Here is a 23822-nt window from a genome sequence, read left to right as displayed (position 1 = left end):
TCTCTCTCTCTTAGAGGGAAAAGAGATAAAGAAAGTATAATTTTTCCTTTGGGATAGTCTCCCAACTTATACTTGCACTGGTATATTGAGTGGAAATAACTACTCAACTTTCAAGGGATCTTGAGCTCCCATGCTAAAGCATGTAACACATCAACAAACAACCATCAGGCACAATTAGCTCTTTGTAAAGATTTTTACTAGCCTTGTGGCCCTGGACAAGTCACTTAACCCTGTTTGCCTCAGTTCCTCATCTGTAAAATGAGCTGGAGAAGGAAATGGTGAACTACTCCAGTATCTTTGGTAAGAAACCCTAAATGGGGTCATGAAGAGTCAGATACCACTGAAATGACTCAACAACAGCAACAAGGGCATTTACCGAAAGTTGTTACAAAATGTTTTCATCATAAACGTGGGGCATGCTGCTGCACAAATATACACAATCACATAGGAAATACATTGTGGCCAAGGCTACTCTCATCTCTAATATTCTTGGTTTCAAAGGTTTTCTTTCCTAGTTGAAGCCTCACAAACCTTCTCTGGACTCAATATCTTTGCTCATGTGGGTTCCCAGAGTCTGACACTCTCCAAGGGTCAACTTTTGGTAGCCAAAGCTAGATCTGTCTTAGGTCTCTAGCTGGCTCTCTTCTTGGCTGCCAAAGGACCCAGTCCTTGGATTTCTGGCTTTGAGGGATTGCCTCTTTGTGTTGGTTTCTGTCGGCAGAGTTTTTATCTCTGCTTCCTTGACCATGCCTCAAACTCTCAGGAGTTGACTCTCTAGCTTCTGGGTGAGGTACCCCCTTCTGGGTGACTACCTCCGTTGCTAGTACCATAGGACTAGTGCTATGGACATAGTATCATAGTTCCGTCTTCCCTCCCCTAAAAAGTAAGGAGCTGGATTCTTCCTTAACTGCTAGCTCTTGCCTCAAATGACCAGATGATACCTTTTTCTTTTTGTTTTTAAAAATGTTTTATCTTTATTTTAATAACAAATTACCCTGTAAGTCTTCCAAAGTTATATGATTCATATTGTCTCCCTTTCTTCTTTCCTCCTCCTCCCTCCTGGAGTTGACGAGCAATTCAATCTGGGTTATATGTGTATTTGGATGATACCTTTTAAAAGCCATTTTATAGAAAAATGTCTATCCAAAATATTGCTCTTTCTGACTCAAAGAATTTATTTGTACCTCAAAACCTTGTCACATTTCTTGTGAGTGTGTAGACTGCTGGACTTAGAAGATCTAAGTTCAAATCCTGTATGAGACACTTGCTAGTTGTGTGATTTAATCTCTTTCATCCTCATTTTCTTCAACTGTAAAATGAGGGGTTTGATGGCCTCTAAAATCTGTCCAACTCTAAATCTATAATCTTCCAAAGTTCATAAAATACTTTCTTCATAGTAATTCTGTGAGGAAGGTGTGTAAGTGGTCATCATTCCCATTTCATTGGAAAAGTGTCAAATGTACAATGCAGATTGGGTATATGATAGCAATTTATTTCCTCTACAGAGAGGAAATGCTTAAGATGCAAAAGATTCATAAGTAACCCATTATTCCTACTATCCTAAACACGAATCACTTAGTGGGATTGCTGAAAAAGCCACATCACATCCATCTCAGCTCCACACTGCTGGAACAGCTCCCTGAAGGTGCAAGACATTGATCAGGCAGGCCCTGGATTAGGCTCATCCTTCTGGCAGTGGTCATCTCTGAGAAACATTGTAGTGGCCACATGGGCAGTAGTGATGCAGCTAATACTGTCTGAGGAATCCTGGAACTCTCAAGGGAGGCACTCCTGAAAAGCCCATCTCTAATGACTGATATTCAGTCATTTCTGCCTAAGAATGAAACCCAGAAGAAATGAGGGAGCCAGGGCCCTAACAGTTAGTCCTGGAAGGTTGCCTAGGTAGCATGGGTGCTTAAAGCCACATATAAACAATCACCATAACATACTGGGGAGAAGCTCTTCTCCCAACATGGGAAGTCCCAGTGAAAGAGTGGTATACCACACATTCTGGAGAGAGGAAGAGTTGAAGTTGTTTCTCCTTTAAAAGTCAACTGAATTGGCACATCCTCTTAGTTCAGAGTCTAATTCCTTCCTTCCTTCCTTCCTTCCTTCCTTCCTTCCTTCCTTCCTTCCTTCCTTCCTTCCTTCCTTCCTTCCTTCCTTCCTTCCTTCCTTCCTTCCTTCCTTCCTTCCTTCCTTCCTTCCTTCCTTCCTTCCTTCCTTCCTTCCTTCCTTCCTTCCTTCCTCCCTCCCTCCCTCCCTCCCTCCCTCCCTCCCTCCCTCCCTCCCTCCCTCCCTCCCTCTCTCTCTCTCTCTCTCTCTCTCTCTCTCTCTCTCTCTCTCTCTCTCTCTCTCTCTCTCTCTTTCTCTCTCTCTCTCCCTTTCTTCCTTTCTTCCTTTTCTTCCCTTACTTTCTTGGAACCAGTTCTCAGACAGAACAGTAGTACGGGCTAGTCAATTGGGGTTAAGTGACATAGCTAGCTAGGAAATATCTAAGGCAATATTTGAGCCTACATCTTCAGGCCTGGTGCTCCATCCACTGTACTAACTAGTTGCCCCTAGCTAATCCTTTTTTAAAAACCCTTACCTTTTGTCTTAGAATCAATACAGAAGAATGATAAGGGCTAGGCAGATGGGGTTAAGTGACTTTCCCAAGGTCACACAGCTAGGAAGTGTCTGAGGTCAGACTTGAACCTAGGACCTCCTGTCTCAAGGCCTGGCTCCCTATCCACTGAACCACCTAACTGTCCCCTAATTCTTTTTTTGATATGGATATTCTTTGATACTATCACGTAGACCAAAGGGCTAATAAAGGGATCACTTTATTATTCCAAAACCTTCAGCCCTCAGTTACACACATAGCCCATTGGAAGTAATACAGGGGAATCTAGCTTGGCTCCACCTATGCTCCTTTGGATGCCTTTGCTCCCCACCCCCCCTTATAATATCCCTTGTATATTATGTGGGGCCAAAGATTGAGCCCTATGGCATAATATTAAAGACTTCCCTCCAACTTGACATTCTTATAATAATCAGTACACTTTGGACACAATTGGCTTTTGGTTTTGAATCTAATGAACTGAACTATTTGTTCACATTTTTCCATCTTGTTGTCAAGTTTATTGTGTGTTAGAATTTGTCATATTCCTGACAGAAATCCATGTGCTTTGTATTGGTAGCATCCTTCGATCTCATAGTCTAGTTATTCTGTCAAAATAAGGCACGAGTCTAATCTGACCTGGTCTTAGTGGATATATGCTAGCTTCCCTTGCAAAATAGTCACACACCATCTGTTTAATAATCTACTCTAGTAGTTTGGCAGGAATAGACATTACTAGTCTCTACTTCCCAGAATCCATCACCTTCTTCCTTCTTTTGAAAATAGAGACCCAATTTACAGATCGCTGGCCTTCTCAGACTTCCTCTCTTTGCTGGAATTCCTCTGTCCATTTGGGAATCACATTATTAAACTTTTCAAGTGCTTTAGAGGACTGTTTTCCAGACTCTTGAGCGTGTGTGCTCTATCTGCAGAAAAATTTTGAGCATGTTTTCCAGATAGATATATATTTATACATTATAAATTCTATGTGCATTACTATACTAATAATGACCTAATTTATAAAAATTTAGATAAAATAGAATGAGATAAAGATGAAATAAATAGTTTTTAAAGTATTTTTCCTTGGTTACATGATGCATGTTCTTTCCCTCCCTTTTCCCCTCCCTTCTCCCAGAGCAAACAAGCAATTCCACTGGGCTATGCATGTATTATCACTCATTTCCTATTTCCATATTATTCATTTTTATAATAATCTTTTAAAAACCAAAACCCCACATCCAATACCCATATAAACCAGTGAAAAATCAAATGTTTTCCAAGTGTGTTTCTACTCCCACAGTTCTTTCTCTCCATGTAGATAGCTATCTTTCTCCTAAGTCCTTTGGGATTGTCCTAGATCATTGCATTGCTATCAGTAGCAAAGCTGATTACATATGACCATCACACAATGTTTCAGTCTCTGTGTTCTTCTGGTTCTGCTCATTTCACTCCACATCAGTTTGTGGAAGTCTTTCCAGCTCATGTGGAAATCAAGCAGTTTATCGTTCCTTATTGTACAATAATATTCCATCATCATCATATACCACAATTTGTTCAGCCATTCCCCAATCGAGGGACACCCCTCATTGAAATATATATATATATATATATATATACATACATACATATACATATATATACATACATATACATATATATATATATATATTTAATTTGGTCAATTTCGAACATTATTCCCTGGTTACAAAAATCATTTTCTATTCCTCCTTCCCTTCCCCCCTCCCCTCCTGTAGCTGATGCACAATTCCACTGGGTATTACATGTGTCTTTGATCAGAATCCATTTCCATATTGTTGGTATTTGCACTAGGATGTACATTCAGAGTCTACATCCCCAATCGTATCCCCCTCGACCCATGTAATCAAACAGATGTTTTTTCTTTGGCGTTTCTACTCCCAGTTTTTCCTCTGAATGTGGATAGTGCTTCCTCATAGATCCCTCTGGGTTGTTCAGGATCACTGCATTGCCACTAATGGAGAAGTCCATGACATTTGATTGTACCACAGTGTATCAGTCTCTGTGTACAATGTTCTCCTGGTTTTGCTCCTCTCACTCTCCATCACTTCCTGGAGGTTGTTCCAGTCCCCATGGAATCCCTCCAGTTCGTTATATCTTTGAGCACAATCGTATTCCATCATCAACCTATACCACAATTTGTTCAGCCATTCCCCAATTGAAGGGCATTTGCATATTTTCCAATTTTTTTCCACCACAAAGAGTGCAGCTATGAATATTCTTGTACATATATTTGGAATAAATATTTTAAATTGAAACGACTTAATAGAACAAAACTTAAATATTACTAATAATGATTTATTTTAAGTGAAAGCATTGTGATTGAATACGTTTTGTTATTTTTGAAAATTGTCAGCTCAGGGGCAGCTAGGTAGTACAATGGATAGAGCTCCAGGCATGGCATTTGGAAGATATGGTTTCAAATTTGGCTTCAGACAGTTCCTAGCTATGTGATCCTGGGCAAATCACTCAACCTCAATTGACTAGTTCTTGCCTTTTGTCTTAGAGTTGCTACTGTGTAATTAAAATCTGCTCCCTGGGACTCCAACTTACAGCATCCCACTTTTGTTCTCACGTTATGGCCTTATGTTTTGGAGATAAAGTTTGTGTGTGAACCTGCCTCTCTCTTTTTTCTGGCTAATGCAGCTGGGAAAACTCTTTAATCAGGTTTTTACTTTTGGTCTTTTTTATTTCTATAATTTCAAGTGATTATTAATAAATATGATACAACAGAATACTTGAAGTTATTGGATATTAAGGATTAAAAAAGAAAAGGAAAAATTTCAGTTTAATAGTGATAAAGAAATTAGAAGGTGTAACTGTTTTTTGACTTGGTTTTAATTTTTCTTATAGAAAAAAAAGAAGGGCATCATTGGTTACATTTATTAGATAATCATTTTTCAAACACATCCACCAATCATGCAAAGGTTTTTGGCCAGTTAATTTGTCTTCCAAATATAAAGCAGTTGTTCTTGCAAACTAATTAGAAGGTATTGAATTTTAATATTTTTTAACAGTTTTTAACAATTCACTGAAACTCTCTGGAAAAAAATTTTAAACTGGATAGAAAATTCTGTTTCTATGGTTTAAAAGTGTAGAGATAAGTGTTTTTTTAGGTGACCCACAGGGAAGAGAAATATACAGGTGGGTCAGTCAGTCAATAAATATTAATTACCTGTCTACTATATTCCAAGTATTGAACTAAGTTTTGAGGATTCAAAGGAAGGTAAAAAATAGTTCCTATTTGTGAGGAGGTTATAGTCTCATGGGCGAGACAAAATGTAAATAACCATGTACAGACAAGCTATATGCAGGATAAATAGGAAACACTCAATAAAGGGAAGGCACTAGTATGAATAGGGATTGGCAAAAGCTTCCTATAGAAGATGAGATTTTATGTGGAACTTGGAAGGAGGCCAGGGAAACAAGAAGATGGAAATGAGGAGGGGCTAGCATTCCAGACAGAGGGCATGCACATCCAGTGAAAATGCCTTTAGGCAGGAGCTGGAATGAGGCTGCTGGGTGGCACTGTGGATAGAGCACTGGACCTGCAATCAGGAAAATATGAATGAAAATCTGGCCTCAGATATTTAATTGCTCTCTGTCCTTGGGCAAGCCTTTTAACCTTTGTTTGCCTCAGTTTCCTCATCTATAAAATGGGGATAATAATGACTCCAATTCTTAGGGATGTTATGAGGGTCAAATGAGATAATAACTAAAACACTAAGCACAGTGCCTGGCACAAAGTAAGTGCTATATAAATGTTAGCTATTAGTAACTTGAATAAGGAAAGGTAAGGAGATCAGTGTTACTGAACTGAAGAGTAGGAAAGAGGAGCTGTAAAGTGTAAGAAAACCGAAAGGTAGGAGTGCTTGAAAAGTCTTTGAATGCCAGTCAGAGGATTTTATAGTTAATCCTGGAGGTCAAGGAGAGTCAATAGAGTTTTTTAACTGGTCAGAATAGTATTGAATTCTGCAGAGAGGTCAAGAAGGATTAGGGTTAGAAAAAGACCATCAGGGCAGTTAGGTGGCTTAGTGGACAGAGATCCAGGCTTGGAGACAGGAGGACCTGGGTTCCAGTCTGGTCTCAAATCCTTCCTAGCTGTGTGATCTTGAGCAAGTCACTTAACTCCAATTTCCTAGCCCTTACTGCTCCTTTGCCTTGGAACCAATAGTTAGTATCAATTCTAAGACAGAAGGTAAGGGTTTACTTAAGATTAAAACAAAAATACAAATGGCAATGGCAGCTAAGTGACTTGCCCAGGGTTACAACAGCTATCCATTGAGCCACCTAGCTGTCCCCAAATCCCCTCAGAATAGTCTTAAGAAATAAAAATAAAGGACAAGGATTAGGTCAAGCCATCAGTTCCTACTACTTCAGCCAAGCTGTGCCAGGCTAGCCATTATGCTGGACACATTAAACAAGGCATCCTGATGGACAAGGGGGGTCCACCTGCTGCTTTTAGGGCATTGTGATACTTCGAGTATTCCATCTGTAGGTTTTTGATAATATTCTCTAGTTTTAATTAGACTAACCCATAGCAAATGGATAAGCAGTTCAAAAAGATTACTGCTGAGAAACTCCAGATTGATGATAATACTTAAAATTCAAGGATGAGCAAACAAGAAAAATGGCAGAGTTGACGCTTCTAGAATAAGTTTTTCATGAGCCTCATTATGAGTTTAAAAATTGACAAGAAGATGGCTGAAATTATGAATGAGATTACTTGAAATATGGATTTAAGTTTATCATTAAATATATTTTGTGCCTTGAGATATTAGTAATATGTAATCTGAGTCTCAAAGCCCATTGGTATGGTACTCATTCTTCATTGGTAGAGCTCAATTACCTGAGCCTACATGAGAGGTGGGGGGGAGTTAAAGAGAGTGAGACAGCTGATAGGCTCTTCATATTTCTTTAGTCTCTTCAAGTGTTTTCAGTTTCTTTGGGGGCTCCTCAGATCTTTGAGAGAGAAGATGGAGGAAGCCAATCCTACTTCAGGTTGCTGCCGAGAGGAGAATAAGATGCTTGAAGAAGCTGATAGAAGGGGAGCTGGCAGTTTCCATCATGCTCCAGATTCAGCTTGCCACACTGGACACTTCAGGGAATTTCTTCTTTGAATGAGATCTAGGATTCTCTCTCTTGGTTGAGCTGAATTACCTCAGTCCAAATGGGAAAGCTCCTTCACTTGCATTGTCGGATACATATTCTTCTATGTATACCTTCTTGGATTTCTGTTTTACTATTGGGTTGGATAGATGGTTTCTTTGTTCACTGTGGAACTGGTATGTAGTAGTAGGGTGTCAATCCTTAAGCTAAAGATTAGGGGTACTGCTAACCCCATTAATAACAGCGATCAGAAATTTAACTTGACCCTGAAAACTATACCCCAATATTTAAGGGAACAAGTAGACGTAATTCTAGCCCAACACCCATACACTGAGGAGAGCAGAATGGCCAACCATCCAATCCCAACCTCCTATTTTCTCTCCCTTTAGGAAATAAAGTCTCACTTGAAGAAGGGTCAGGGAAGAACAGGCTAGAGATATTTTTCCTGCTTCCCTTTGAATCACATGACACCCACATGTTTCATGGTACTCATTCTTTGATACTTCATGATACTCAGTCCCCATAAGGGACACCCCTTATGACAGAATATTTTTTTAAAAACCCTTACTTTCTGTCTTAGAGCAACTATAAGACAAGACCAGGGCAAGAACTAGGTAAAATAGGATTAAATGACTTGCTCAGAGTCACACAGCTAGGGAGGGTTTTTGGCCAGATTTAAAAAAAATTAAAAACCTTTACCTTCTATCTCAGAATCAATACCATGTGTTGGTTCCAAGGCAGAAAAGCAGTAAGAGCTAGGCAATCAGAATGAAGTGACTAGCCCAGAGACACAGTGAGGAAGTGTCTGAAGCTAGATTTGAAATTGGGTCTCTATCCACTGTGCAACCTAGCTTTAGTATTAATGATACTATCTATCTATCATGATATTTTAAAACTAAACTTCTGTGGACATTTAAATATATCACCCACCTAGTAAAAACCAAACTCTTAATATCTGTGCAGCCCCATGTGGTGATGGAGATACCATCACAGAATCCATCAGCCCCAGATGCTTTGAAACTATGAACTTTGTTCAGAATTTGGTGACTATCATGGAGATTTCTGGGAGAAGGGTGCTGGAAGAGGAGAAGCTGAGTGGAGAGTTTGAGAGTTCAGAGCTCTACTTGTCACTGAGTAGGCTTCTCAGAATCAAGCACTCTCCTAGGGCCCCTCTCTATTCCTCTTTACAAAGACTCTGAGAAGTATATCACTGCTGCCATGGATAACAAGGCAGTTGATGGAGAAAAAGGCGACCACCAATGGATACCATGCTGATCAGAACAAATCTGATGAGTTGCCATGGCTTGAATTGCCTGTCAGAGACAATGTCTTCCTATTTTATCTCCATCTTTGGAGGAGAAAGCACAATAATTGGTGGCCCCAGTCTTCTAGGATTTTGCCTTAATTCTGCCCCATGAGAGGAAGGAGTTAAAGCAAAGGGAAAAATGGATCCTGCTTCAGGTAGCAACACTGGGCACCAATTGAATTTATTTACAGATTATCCCTTTCACTCTTTACTCCTTTCTTTGCTACCATTGATTCCCATTGTTTTATAAAGAAAATTTTGGCTACTGCATCTTTCCTGATTTAATATCATCCTCATCTATAAAATTTGAGGAAGGGGCAGGAAGAAGAGGAATGGTATTTGGGAAAAGTAGGAGACAGTCTAGCCCCCAATATGAGGCATGGGGAATTGGCAGAGTGATGATTGCCCCTTAGGGGAATAGAAGAGCTGTTGGGTCATTCTCCATTGGTATTCTTTAATCAGTTCAGTGAAATAACTAGCAGGAGGAAAGGTAAGCATGGAGAGATAGTCACCTAAAAATGAACCAAATGATAACTAGACCAAGAAGATAAGTCCTTTGGGGCTGACTCAAGGTGGGGAAGGGGTTCATTTCCATGTGTGCTGTATATTTTTTGGTTCCTTATACCTACTTCCTCATCTAGCAGGGTACTAGTGGGTGAGGATTTTACATTTAGAGAATCACTCTATCTACTGCCTCTATACAAATAATTCTGCACTTTAATTATTCTCTTTTTATTCTCACAAGTGGAGATATTATCCCCCATATACCCTATTACATGTGGGAGGCACCCCATTAATTTACATCTGCATACTTAAACTAGAGATTTTTTTCTAACCTCTTTTAAAAATTGTTCAAATAAAGCATTTCAGTGAGATTTTGAAGCCATTTCTTTAAAAAAAAATGCCATAAAGATGATTGACATCAGGGAAGATGGAAATTTACTAGCCAAATTTCAACAAAAACCTTTGCATAAGTGGTGGATGGGATTGAAAAATGAATATGGTAATTTAGTAAGCACTGTCAAGTATGCACTTCTTCCATTTGATTCTATATATCTTTGTGAAATATCTTTTTTCAGCAATGAGATCCATTTGAACAAGTACCAAAATAAAATTGAAACTAGATCCAAATCTTCAAGTAACTGTTTTGCAGGATCACGGATTCTTGGAGGTCATCTCATCCAATTCTCTATTTTACATTTGAGGAAACTAAGTCTCAAAGAGTATAACTATCTTGTTCAAGGTCACACAGCTAATAGGTATCAGAGATATGATTGGAACCTAGGTCTTTGATCACAAGCTCAGAGTAAGTTTTATGCTACGCTGCTCTCATACTCTCTAGTTTCACAAAAGGTTCAAATAAGATTTAAAAAATTAATAAAACATATTCAATTACACTGCTATCACCAAAATACTATTATTAGTAATATTTAGCAAAACCAAAAAAGGCTTTTGTACTGTTGAGAAACAAAATTATTAAATAAATCAATAATTTATTAATTATTAATTAAACTAAACATTAATAAATAAAAATTTAAAATTCATTTATTCAGAGAGGCAAGAAATGGGATGAGCATAGAATTGACCCTCGGTACTTCCTCAAAATGGAAATTCCAGCAGAAATTTACTCCACAGAGGTTAGGGCTACAGGGAGGAAGAATCTTCCAGGGTGAGAAGATTGCTGGATTTGGGGAAGTCCAGAGAGTCAGGAGTGTGGCCAGGAGGGATTAATTTTGCTTTCTTTCTGTCATTCCTTAAGTTAATTTTCTACACACCTTGGGTTGGAATAGGGGCAGGGGTGTCAGTCAGGAGGAGCCTTTTCCTGCCTTGTTTTTCTTTTTGACTCAAACATACTTGAACAATTTCTTTTTCTAATCCTCAGCATTTTTCATAAGCTTCAGCTCCTTCTGGACTTCAGCCTGGGTGACTTATTCTTGTTAAATATCTGGGTTCCTTTCTTTGACAGCTACTTTGACTAGATTATCTACCTAGTTAGTGGTGGGAATAAAACTGAAACCAGTCTCCTAACTCCTCTAATACCTTTTCTGTTTCAAGATTCTTTTAGTTCAGGAGTTTTGATAGAGAGAAAAAAATATGCTGCTCATAATATAGCCTAAAGCAGGCTTGTTTCTTCCCACAAGTCAGTAAATGCTTAGCTTTCTCCTGATTATCGTAAATGGATCCTTTATGTGACCGGTTTCCCACTTAATGCCGGATTCACATGGATTCGTGTTCACTGTAAAGTTGTTTTGGAAGACCGTAGTTTATCTCACTTGGCTTGATACCCCTGCCCAGTTGGCTGGGAACTTCTGCAGGTCATCAAAATTCAGCTCACATCTGAGTACCAGGCTAGGCAGGAACCCTTCATTGAAGTAGTCTACTATTTGGGAGTGAGTTACAACGCACAGGAATATTTGGATATCCATTCCTCGATTAATGCCTCCTCGTCTCTGATTCCCACCAGAATAGCCCAGGAAAATAGCTTCTCTAAAACTAACACCTCTTCCATGGCTAAAGATCTCTTAGCTCAGGGCCTCTTTTGAGAGCTGAAATGATCATGCATCCTTGATGCTGTTGTTTGAAGACTGCCTTCACCATTTTATTCCCAACTCTTAGCTCTTACCATCTGTAAATTGTTTTGGGTGGCTTTTGCCAAATCCTAGGGGTCTGGGGCTTCTGGGAGCTGCTGCTGTAGTCTTGGACATCCTTTCCTGAGACCACATCTATTGGCAGTCATTTCTTCCAACAGTTATGCTCGTGGCATCTTCTTATGATCTATTTCCCTAGCATCCAGGGGACAGCCTCACAGGAAAGAGAGTCTTGGCAAATGCTCCCGATAGATGATCCTTCTCTGCCACTTTAGGAAATGCTGTTGATTTACCACACTGGCAAGTCCTTCCATTTCTGCTGATAAATTTTGTGATATTGCTGGCAATTAAGAATGAACTGAAGAGTCCATAGCCAAAATTTACCTTTATAAAGGTGAGGGGGTTCCATCCTCAGCTCAATGAGTGTAATCACAGAAGGATTCGTGTAACCCAGATTTGTTGCCCAGGGAGAGAAACAATTTTAAGGGGTACCATAGAAGAATTCTGACTGTGGATTCTTGGAAGGACTTCCAGGCCATAATGTGGCAGAAGCTGTGAATTGCCTTTTTGTCACACATAGATCCTATATGTGGGCATCACCACCATAGTACTCTCAGTTTGAATACACTCTTCCTAAGAACTTGTATTTTTTAGATTTTTGTATTATTTTATTTTTATTGTTTTTAAAATCTTTACCTTCCATCTTAGAGTCAGTACTGTGTATTGGTTCCAAGGCAGAAGAGCAGTAAGGGCTAGGCAGTTTTATGGCGGTTAAGTGACTTGCCCAGGGTCACACAACTAGGAAGTGTCTGAGGTTAGATTTGAACCCAGGACTGGCTCTCAATCCACTGAGCCCCCTAGCTGCCCCACAGGGAGTTTATTCCTCAGTTTTTTGGGGGGGGGGCATTGTTTGTACAGTCATTCTGCTATACATATCTCCTTTTGGATATGCAAATGTTATTGCAATCCAGTTCAATAATATATTAAGGAACAATTTGAGCAAAGTTTCACATTTACTTATGCAGATTTTGTATGAGAAAAACAGCAGGAATGCAGAAAACTGTATACTTCACCATAATCTAGAAGTTGTAGCCCTTTCAAACCCCACTTCCATGAGGTCCCTTTCAGGGGACTTCTCTGCCCCACCTCAAGGAACCAAGTAATAGCCTAAGGCTGTAATCTCCACTATTTATTGTAGAATTCATATATTTCTTAGTCACTTAACAGAACTGAGTTCCCTTTTTTATTAGATTCCTATCTTTTTCTTTTAAAAAACCCTTATCATCTGTCTTAGATTGATACTAAATATTGGTTCCAGGAAGAAGAGTGGCAAGGGCTAGGCAACTGGGATAAATGATTTGACCAGGGTCACACAGCTAGGAAATGTCTACTGAGTCTCTTAGCTTTCCCGTCTGTTTCTAATGTGTCATTGATGAAAGTTTGACTATTTTTTTCTTTTCCCCTTAGTCACCTGTAAATACAATTTTTAACATTTTATTTATTCATTCATTAGTTTATTAAAACCCTTACCTTTTGTCTTAGAATCAATACTGTATATTGGTTCCAAGGCAGAAGAGTGGTAAGGGCTAGGCAGTGGGGGTTAAGTGACTTGCCCAGGGTCACACAGGTAGGAAGGGTCTGAGGCCAGATTGGAATCTAGGACCTCCCATCTCTAGGCCTGGCTTTTAATTGACAAGCTACTCAGCTGCCCCCGATTTTTAATATTAAAAAAGAAATTTTGAGTCTTGTATAAATGGAGATTTTGAGCCTTTGGACTTCATCCCCCACAAGTCCCTTAGTATTTCCCAAAAATCCCTTTTTCTGCCTCCTTGCATTTTGCATGATTGTAATTAAGTGGCTGTAACTCCTCCTTTTGTCTCTTTTTTTGACCTGCAACCGGGCTGAATTCAGGCAATTCTTTTGCTCTAGTTATTATTAATAAAACGTTTAAAATATAATAGTTATCGAATATTAATTTTAAAACTCAGTCCCCAGTTTTCTTTCTTTCACCCTCCCAACCCTCCTCACTGAGACATAAGCAATCTGATATGGATTTTACAAGGGCAGTCATGCAAACCATTCTTCCATATTAGTCCTCTTGGTGGAAGAAAACTTAAGTAAAAACAAATGAAGAAAGAAAGTGAAAGATAATATGCTTTGGTCTGGACTCAGACTCTATCAGTTCTTTCTTTGGAGGCAGATGACATTTTATATCACGGATCCTTTGGAATTGTGTTGGATCATTGTATTGCTGAGTATACCCAAGTCATTTATGGTCAATCATGGTATAATATTGCTCTTACTGTATGCCATGTTCTCCTGGTTCTATTCATTTCACTTTGCATCAGTTCATGTACGTTTTTCAAGTTTTTTTTCTGGAATCATCCTTCTTGTGATTTCTTATAGCCCAGTTGTATTCCATTACAATCATGTACCACAATGGATGGGCATCCCCTTATTTTCCAATTCTTTGTCACTACAAAAAGAGCTGTTCTAAACATTTTTGTATATATAGGTCCTTTTCCTTCCTTCCTTTTTTTTTTTATCTCTTTGGAATACAGATCTAGTTTGGTATTGCCAGGCCAAAGGGTAGGTCCAAATGGCTCTCCAGAATGCGTGATTCAGTGTAGTAATGTCTCAATATTCCCACCTCCTCTCCAAGTTTTGTCATTTTCCTTTTCTGTCATAATGAAGTGACATAGGTGTGAGGTGTTACCTCAGAGTTGTTTTAATTTGCATTTCCCTAGTTAATAGTTATTTAGAGAATAGTTTTAATATAACTATGAATGGTTTTAATTACTTCCTCTGAAAACTGCTTGTTCATATCCTTTGACCATTTATCAGTTGGGGAATAACTTGCATTTTTATACATTTGACTCATTTCTTTATGTATTTGAGAAACAAGACCTTTTATTAGAGAAACTTATTAAAAATGTTCATTTATGATTACTATGTATTACTGACCATCCTGTTTCCCCCTTGTTTATCCTACTCTCTCCTTTCATTCTGTCCATTCTCAAAAGTGTTTCGCTTCAGATGACTGCCTCTCCCAATTAGTCCTCCCTTCTATCATTGCCCCTCTTTTCTTTTTCCCTTCCCCTCCTACTTTCCTGAAGGCTAAGATACATTTCTATACCCAATTGAGTGTGTATGTTCTTCCCTCTTTAGTCAATTCTGATGAGAGTAAGTTTTCTTCCTAGTAAATTCCTTGAGGACAAAGACTGTTGCACTTTGTTTTTGTGCCCTCAGCATTTAGCACAGTGTCTGGCTATAGTAGATGCTTTAAAATGTTTATTGTTCAGTTGAACTCAGTGGATGATTCTCTCTCTCTCTCTCTCTCTCTCTCTCTCTCTCTCTCTCTCTCTCTCTCTCTCTCTCTCTCTCTCTCTCTCTCTCTCCCTCTCTCTCTCTCTCTCTTTCTCTCTCTCTCCTCTCTCTGTCTCTGTTTCTCCCTCTCTCTCTTTTTCTCTTTCTCTTTCTCTTTTTTCCAGGCAGTATCTTGACCAGGAAATCTTTCTTCTTTCAGAAAGTCCAATTCCTGAATCACTGGACGTGAGAACTCTTGAATTTGGATTTACCCAAGAGGCAGCCCCCATGTTTGGGACTCCTCTCTCAGGCCTGCTGGGCATGTACATATGTGTCTGCTTGTAGGCAGAGTTTCAGTGTTTGGTTTTTATGATCCCTTAAGCTAGGAGAGTTCGTTTTGGGGATCTCTATTCTCAGGATCTGGGCAAAGCACATACAACTTCCATGTGTCTCTCTCTCAGAGCAGCTGCTTTCTGTTCTTTCGGGGGAGCTCGATTATGCAGGGCCACAGACATCTTCCCTTGACACCCACTCCTCCTCCAACCAGTCCTACACGACTGCTCAGTGATTTCTTTTCTGAGCCGAGGAAGTGAAAAGAAAAGCTTAGGGAGGGGGAGTTAGTCTAACAACTCTTTCTTAGTCCTCTTCCTGAGTGGTTTCTCCAACCAGAATCTCTATTTCTGAATTCCGATCAATCAGCCTTTATCTTGATGGCAGCCCCAGCCATCAGTAGCCGATTGGGATCCACTTCCAATGGATGTACCTACCACTCTCAATGGGAAAGTGCCTCTCAGAGATCTCTAGACGCAGGACCAGTTCCATACCTTGTAGTACCATCAAGTTGATGTGGTTGGGAGGTGAGGCAAGAACATCTGGTCACCTCCTCTTCTAGCTGAATGAATTCACGAGACAAAACGACTTAGTTGACAGAGTTATGACTAGAAACAAGAGCTGCAGCCCACTACTTTTCCGACCACATTGAACCCATTCTTCTTTGCTTTGGGAGGGTAGGAAAATAATGACCACTGGATCAAATGAAGGCTAATTCCCTGACCTATAGATCTTTGGCTGCTTTTTACATGGAGGGGTGTGTGTGTGTCTGTGTGTCTGTCTGTCTGTGTGTCTGTGTGTGTTTTTGTGTTTATGTGTTTGCTTAAAAACCCAAGGATACTGAGGAAAATCCCCATTTAGTGAGTGGTCTCCATGACTTATTTCTTGCATTGAGCTCACTGGCTATCTGCATAAATGCTGCTCACTTTTTTACTTGATTACTATTTTTAAGTACAGAGTGATTCTAGGAGAGTGGTCAGGATACTAACGTCGTCCATGTCCATGGATCATTTTTAGAAGAGGAGACAAGCTTAAATTAAAACAGGAGAATTTTTAGCAGGGCAGAAACATTTAGCTGCCAAGGCTACCAAACACTGGAATGAGTGACTGAAGAAGGGTGTGGCTTCTCTATACTGATCTTATGAAAGAGAAAAGACAATGATTAGGTCAGGATGACTTAGAAAGCAGCTGATATTTGAACATCCTTTCTGGTCTAAAATTCCATGATATCCTTTATAATTTTCAAGTGTTTTTTTTTTTGTTTGTTTGTTTGGCAAAGCAAGGTGATGATCAGTTTGGTGGGTTCCCTAAATCAGCCTGATGGGATTACAGATATGGACCTTTGTCAGAACGGGGATGCCTTCCATGGAACTAGATGCCCCCCATCCCCAACCACACAATGAACTCCCCAGTGAGGCTGCTTCCTAATGATTGGTGACTAAGACCAAAAAAAAGAAATTATTGGGGGAAGAAGGGTCAGTTTTTTCTTTTGATTTCCAGATAGAACACAGCTAGGAGGTCTAGAGGACTTCCTTCTCCATCTCCCTCTTAGCCTCTCAAACAGTAAAAATTGCATGTTAGCTGAATCACACAGAAAGCCTGAGATCATTAACTCTAGACTTTCTGGCTCTGGATGCCTTCTTCTGCCTTTCTATTTCCTTTTCTTGTTAGTCACTGGGAATCCTGATATTTCTAGCCCTAGAAGTTACCTTGGAGGCAGTTCTGAGTTTGAGAGTAAGGTACTAGCCATCTGGAGGGAGCCATTTTCTCAGCATTAGGCTTCTCAGAGAAGAGAGCTGCTAATGGGAATTATCCTGAGATCAGAATTCCAGCAAGGATAAGGGACTGGGAGATCTGGGCCTTGCCAATGTTTCATGATCATTGCTGTGAAATCCTTTTTCATAGTTTTGTTTTTGTGAGTTATTGGTTTTGTTTTGGTTATTGTATTGGTTAATAAAGTATTTGTTAAATTGGTTAAAGAGGAGAAATAATTGTTCTACAAAAGCATCTTTATGGGAAGAGTATAATGAGTGTGATGGACAGACTGGTCCAGTGCAAAGGATGTGTTTAGAGTCAAAGGATATCAGTTCAAAAATGGATTCTGGGAGCACTTAGTTCTTGAGAATCTCTGGGACCCCACAGAAGCCATTTCAAATCTTATCCATTTTCTGTGGTGAGGTAAAGGAAAAGCTGAATCATGCATTGGCTACTGTTGCAGAAGAGGATCTCGTTAGACTTTGTTTTAGAGTTCCTTGGAGTTTTATTTGGGAGTGGGAATGAGGAGAGAGACAGAGACAAAGACAGAGACAGAGACAGAGAATAGGTAGATGTAAGCACAAAGTCTGAGACCATGGATGACATTGGAAAGGGGCCAATACCAAAAGTAAGCTCAGAGTACATCTGTTTCCATTTTTCCAAACAATCATCTTAAAATGAAAAGAAAGAACAGGAAATGACTCTAAGGACTGGGGGGGGGGGATGTAGTTCTCGGGAATCTCTGAGACCCCACAGGAGCCATTCCCAACTTAGTGGGATCTCCATCCATGAAAACATCTCCTGATCCCTTTAACAGATCTTATGCTAAGCTTGTGTGGGTGAGTGGAGTTGAGAGTCATTTTGGGGGTAGAGTAGGACAGAGCTATTGCTCACTGAGTTTTGTGAGTCCTCAGGACTAACCAGAATTGTGGAGAACACATCAAATCTAAAGTTTTGCTTTGATCCTCTTCCTTATATTCATGTCTCCCATTGGATTCTGAGGGGTAACCTTGCCTCAGAGTTCAGTAGGAGATATACATGCAATTAGCACAATGCCACCAATGCTTAGTGCATTAAATGCCTTGTACACAGTAGACATTTAATGAATACTATTTGGATTTCAAAGATTCTTGAAATTCAGTGATTTCTTGAAATGCAATGACTTTTTATTTAGAGATTTTGACAATCAAGTTGGTTTATTTATTTAAAGATATGCATATTTATGTAAATATACATATACGTGAAGCAAAGCTATCCCCAGTCAGGAGATTGGGGGTGTCATTGGGTAGCTCAAAGAGACGCAGAATAGCCATCTCTAGTTTCTTCTTCCCTAACCCTTCTGCAAGAAAGAAATGAAATCTTTATTTCCTGTCAGGAGAAGTGGAACATTAAGGCAAGAAGCTTGGCCACTCTACTCTCCTTAGAAGGGGTACAAGACTAGAGTTCTACATGTTCCATTAAATATTGTCAGTTTAGGGCCATGTTGGTGAACCTATGGCATGTGTGTACCTTCCCCCTCTCTGCATGCTCCTAAGGACATTTTTCTCTGCCCAGTAGCCCAATGGAAATGCTTCCTCTCTCCCCTGACTGGGGTAAGGGGGCAGCTCACAGGGGGCGTGAGGGTGTAGTTTGGGCACTCAGTCTCTAAAACGTTTGCCATCCCTGGTCTAGGTTTTATAGTTTTCAGTTTCAAGCTAAACTTCTGGTGTTGTTCATGAATGGGGAATCCCACCAAATACCAGTTCCATAATGAACTGAAATATTTAAATTAATATTAATAACTTCAAATATTATATTTTATAAAGTTTATTAATAATCACTTGAAGTAGAAAGGAAAGTAACTAAAAGAAATAGAAGTTCAAAACTAATTATCTAACAAAAATAAGACCATGTGAGTGAGTTCTCTTGCTTGACCCCAAAAGCCAGCTTCAGCAGCCATGATTATGGGAAAAGAGAGCGAGGGGAGGGGTCACACACAAACTTTATCTCCAAAATGTAAGGGCATAACATGAGAATAAAAGTGGGATGCTGGGATTTAGAGTTCTGGGGAACAGATCCTAATTACACAATCCATACTTGGGTTTATTTTTTGTTAGATAATTAGGTTTGAACTTCTATTTCTTTTAGTTTTATTTTCTTTCTACTTCAAGTGACTCTTAATAAACTTTATAAATATAATACTTGGAGTTATTGGATATTGATTTAAATCTTACAGAACCCACATAATAAATAGCAAAGAAGTTAATTTGTCCAAGTTAATATTAAAATAGAAATCAGAGGACGTATATAAAGAGAATATGTTCTAGACAACACAAAGTGAAGACATTCTCCCATTGGGCATGAAATCTTCCAGATTTCACCCAAGGAGAAATTCCTAGAGGTCTTGAGTAGCAAGCTGGAGCAAGGACATGATGGAAGCTGCCAGCTCTGATCATGTCAGCTTCTTCCCAGACTCTTATTCTCCCCTTAGCAAACTGAAATGAAGTTGGTATCATCCATCTTCTCTCTCAAAGCTGGAAACTGGACTCTTCTGAAGTGACTGTAGAGCTTGAAGAGATTCAAGCTCAAAGAAAGTTTGAAGAGACTCGGTCTCCCTTCTCTTCAATTCCACCAACTCTGCCCTAACCCCTACATAAAGGTATGGAGTATTGATCTTCACCAATGAGGAGAGTCCCATGCCAATGGGCTTATAGATATGGAAATATATATTTAAAACATACTTTACATATATTCAAAATAGGTACATAAGTATCTATTTTAAACCAACATCCCCAAGAGCATTCCCATATGCAAAGTCATATACCATTTGTGTGCTACTTTGTATATTTCCATATATTAAAAAATATTATTTATGATGCCAGAAATCTCACACCACTTGCTTTTTTATAAAGCGTAGAATGAGGGGGCAGCTGGGTGGCTCATTGGATTGAGAGCAGATCTAGAGAGGAGATGCCCTGGATTCAAATTTGAACCTCAGACATTTCCTTACTCAGTAACCCTTGGCAAATCACTTAATCTTTATTGCTTAGCCTTTTCTGCTTTTCTGCCTTGGAACCAATACATAGAATTGATTGTAGGGTGGAAGGTAAGGTTTTTTTTGTTGTTTGTTTTTAAGCATAGGATAATTTCAACAGTTTGCTTTCACAAGGATCCCATTTGTTTATGCTTTCATCTGAGACTCCTTCTGTTCTTTGTGGATTAAAAAAAGACATTTTCCATTGACCTTTTCTTCTTTTTTATGGTATCCCCTTTGCTAGTGAGCTAAAAAAAATGCTTGCCCACCACGAGTCGATTCTACCCACTCTTCTATCACAAGTTCATACTTCCCAGATCAACCCTTTTGTCATTTCTTGTGGAACAATAATATTACATTATATTAATATATGACGATTTGAGCTGAGCTGCCATTCCCCAACATACCCTCAGTTTCCAGTTCTTTGTGTTTCTTCCTGTTCCCCACCCCTGCTACTCCCAGATAAAGTTTACCAAGTACGCTAGTAAGTCCTACCATTTGGGGTTTGGGCCTGTTTTGATTCATGATCTTTTGTTCGAAAACTTCAGAAATTCTCTGGAGTTAGCTGGGAAGCAGGAATGTTCCCCATAGAGCTAGAGACATGACCCAGGCTGGGGATCTGGCCAGTTTCCCCTTTCGTGGGCCCCTCTGCTGAAAGGGAGTTGCATGTTTCTCTCCATCTCATGTAGCTTTAGAAAGACCACAGGCAGCTCCAGAGAAGGGAAGACGTCAGAAATATTACCATAAATACTACATTTAAAGAACACTCCATTCACGTAGCAGCAAACCCTGGGCTCCCAGAACAACATTATTTTTTATTTAGCTAAGAAAACTTATTTGCTTTTTTGGAGAGGTTTCTAAGAAGGAAGCTGGGTTGGGAAATCATAATTACAGAATGTTCGAGCTACAAGGGACCTCTAAGGTCGTCGAATTCAATCCCCTCATTTTGCAGGAGATTGAGGTTGAAATAACATGGGAACGTCGGGTGATTTGCAGTCTGTTTCCTTTGTAAGGCCATGTTTACCCAAGAAGAACAGTCCTAGGTGGGCTTATTTCAGGAGACCACTTTTTGGTACTGATAAAAACATACCAAATACCTAAATCTGGCTGGAATCTTTTAAAAAATCACAAAATCAAAATCTCTCATTTTCACCCAAGTCCAGGCCATTGTTGGCAGACTTCTACCTTCACTTAATTTTCTAAACTTAACTCTTAAGAGTTGTTTGACTTCTTTTGGTATTTACTTGTGATTTCGTCAGGGTGAATAATTCCCGTCATATAAACACTCACTATCAATGCAGGCTGGCAATTGCCAATTGGAGAGAGTTGCCTCTAAGCACTGCGTGTCTGATCCTAAGAGGTTCAGCGTTCATTCACAAAGCGGTCCTGTATATGGCTTGAACTCAGGGCTTCTTGACTCCAAGGCAGGCTTTCTATCCTCCATATACCATAATGACTCTCTTTTTACCACTAATTGTTTTTATTTATTACTAACAATTACTGCTAAAAATAACAACATTGGTAATTGTTATAATAAATGGAATATTTAAAATTATTTACAATAAAAGTTTAAGCATGATATATCTATACATATAGTGAATAACTGATAACTGTTCTTTGGGAAGACTCATCTTTACTCTGTCGATTTGAACATTTCCCTCTGGGGGGGTGCTTTGCCAGAGAGCCTTAGGTCTGCCTTTCACTATGGGGGGGAGAAGAGGAGAAAGGGGGGGGGGATGTAGATTTATTGCTCTGCCAATCCGAACTTTCTCCTGAGCCCACACTCACCAGATAAACTACCTTCTGGGGGACTGTTGTGTATCAATGACCTTTAGTTGTGTGACTGGTTCCTTATCAAAGCAGACATACTAACTAGAATGCTATATTACAGTGTATTTATTTAATCAGTCTAGAAGTGATCAACAATGCTTAATAACAAGGAGACCATGCACATTACTCAAGAATAAACACTTACCTTGTGGTTCTGCCTACCTCCTTCTTCCACACTGGAAGTTTCTTCCTCTTTCCCTCCCTGCTCAGCCCCCATCAATCTGTATCTAGGAGATTTATTTTATTATTTGTATTTTTTAAACCCTTATCTTCTGTCTTGGAGTCAGTACTGTGTATTGGCTCCAAAGGTAGAAGAGTGGTCAGGGCTAGGCAATGGGGGCCAAGTGACTTGCCCAGGGTCACACAGCTGGGAAGTGTCTGAGGTCAGATTTGAACCTAGGACCTCCCATCTCTAGGCTTGGCTCTCAATCCACTGAGCCACCCAGCTGGCCCCTATCTAGGAGATTTAGACAATGGATGGGTTCCCCCTTGAGCAGGCAAAGGAGTGTGGCATATTACAGTTCCTCCCCATGTGGTGTCTGGCTCCCACTTTTCTTAGACATTGCCTTCTGTTGGACATGTAGCAGTGTTGGGGTCAGCTTGGATAATGGAAGGAGGGATCCAGGGTAACCTAGAGCTCAGGAATGTTGGTGCTCCCCTAGATTGGTTATATGGCCACTGGAGGGGACCGTGGACCACATCTTACCCTTTACAGCACAGAGTAGATTCAGTAAGAAGCCAGACTCTGCTGTGTGTATGGGTGTCCTTTTCTTTTTGTAGCTGCCAGCAGCCATAAGTTAATATGTTCGAGGGTGAACACTCAGAAGGAAGGTTGAAGACAGAGGGAGAATGGGTGATGAGGGAAAAGGAGAGGGGAAACAATAAAGGAAGAAAGACTCAGAACTTAAGGATTCAACAACCTGGGCTCCAGCGTGCAAGCTCCTCTGATGGTGGTAAGAGAGAGGAGAAAGGACACAAAAAGAAAGACAGAGACAAGAGAATTGCAGCAGAAGAGTAGGCTCTAGGTGAAATTGAGCTCTGATGGAATGAGCTCTGGGGGTGAAGAGCTTCCCTGTGTTCGGCATACTCATTTTTATTGGGGTTACAAAAAAGAAGGGGGGAAGGGACAAAGGTGGTCTGACAAGTATGGCAATCATCACAAGATGCACACTGCCAGATCCTAAAACAATAGATGTAACTAATGCCCCCAATAGATACAGATGTCAATTGATTGTTGTTGGCAGAACAAGGAGGCTAAAATAGCTGGTCAGTCTTCAGGAGTGTAGCCTTAGGGATGGGTTAGGAATTTGACAAGGTTAACTCAAGGTTACAGAAACCAATCCTTAGAAGTATCATAAGAGTTAGCTTTTTGAGCACCCCTAAAATATTATCAAGATTAGTATATGCCTGGACTCTTGTACTTTTTCCCTTTTTAAAAAAAATCCATCGAACCATGTGATCAAGGAAATGTCTTTCTTCTGTGTTTCTTTTCCCACAGTTCTTTCTCTGGATGTTAATAGCGTTCTTAGTCATAAGTCCCTCAGAATTATCCTGGATCACTGCATTGCTGCTAGTAGAGAAGTCCATTACATTTGATTGTACCATAGGGTACAATGTTCTCCTGGTTCTGCTCCTCTCACTCTGCATCAATTCCTGGAGGTCGTTCCAGATCACATGGAATCCCTCCAGTTCATTATTCCTTTCAGCACAATAGTGTTCCATCCATTTTCATTCTGACCTTGACCACCATGTTCTGCTGCTGCTCCATCAGATTGCTTCCTCTCTTTTTCTCCCCCAACCCAAAGCCCCTGATGTTCTATAAAGCAAAACATGGAGTGGTAGTTAAGTGAGGTATATTATAAAAAAATACTCTAAAATGATGATAATTACTATTTATTCTCTTTCTATCCTTTTCTGTCCCTTTACATTTATTTTATTTTTAAAGGA

The 23822-nt window shown here is 39.7% G+C and overlaps 1 protein-coding gene across 2 annotated transcripts in view; it reads left to right on the top strand.

Moving 5' to 3' along the window:
- The window catches only part of ATP23 (ATP23 metallopeptidase and ATP synthase assembly factor homolog), a 133398-nt gene that overhangs the window by 33028 nt on the left and 76548 nt on the right, over nucleotides 1–23822 (top strand). The gene's annotated exons all lie outside the window — the stretch shown is intronic.

This window comes from Monodelphis domestica, chromosome 5, assembly GCF_027887165.1.
Source record: "Monodelphis domestica isolate mMonDom1 chromosome 5, mMonDom1.pri, whole genome shotgun sequence".
Classification (NCBI taxonomy): Eukaryota; Metazoa; Chordata; class Mammalia; order Didelphimorphia; family Didelphidae; genus Monodelphis; species Monodelphis domestica.
The sequence above is the reverse complement of the archived record's forward strand: the minus strand, read 5'-3'. Positions and strand labels throughout refer to the sequence as shown.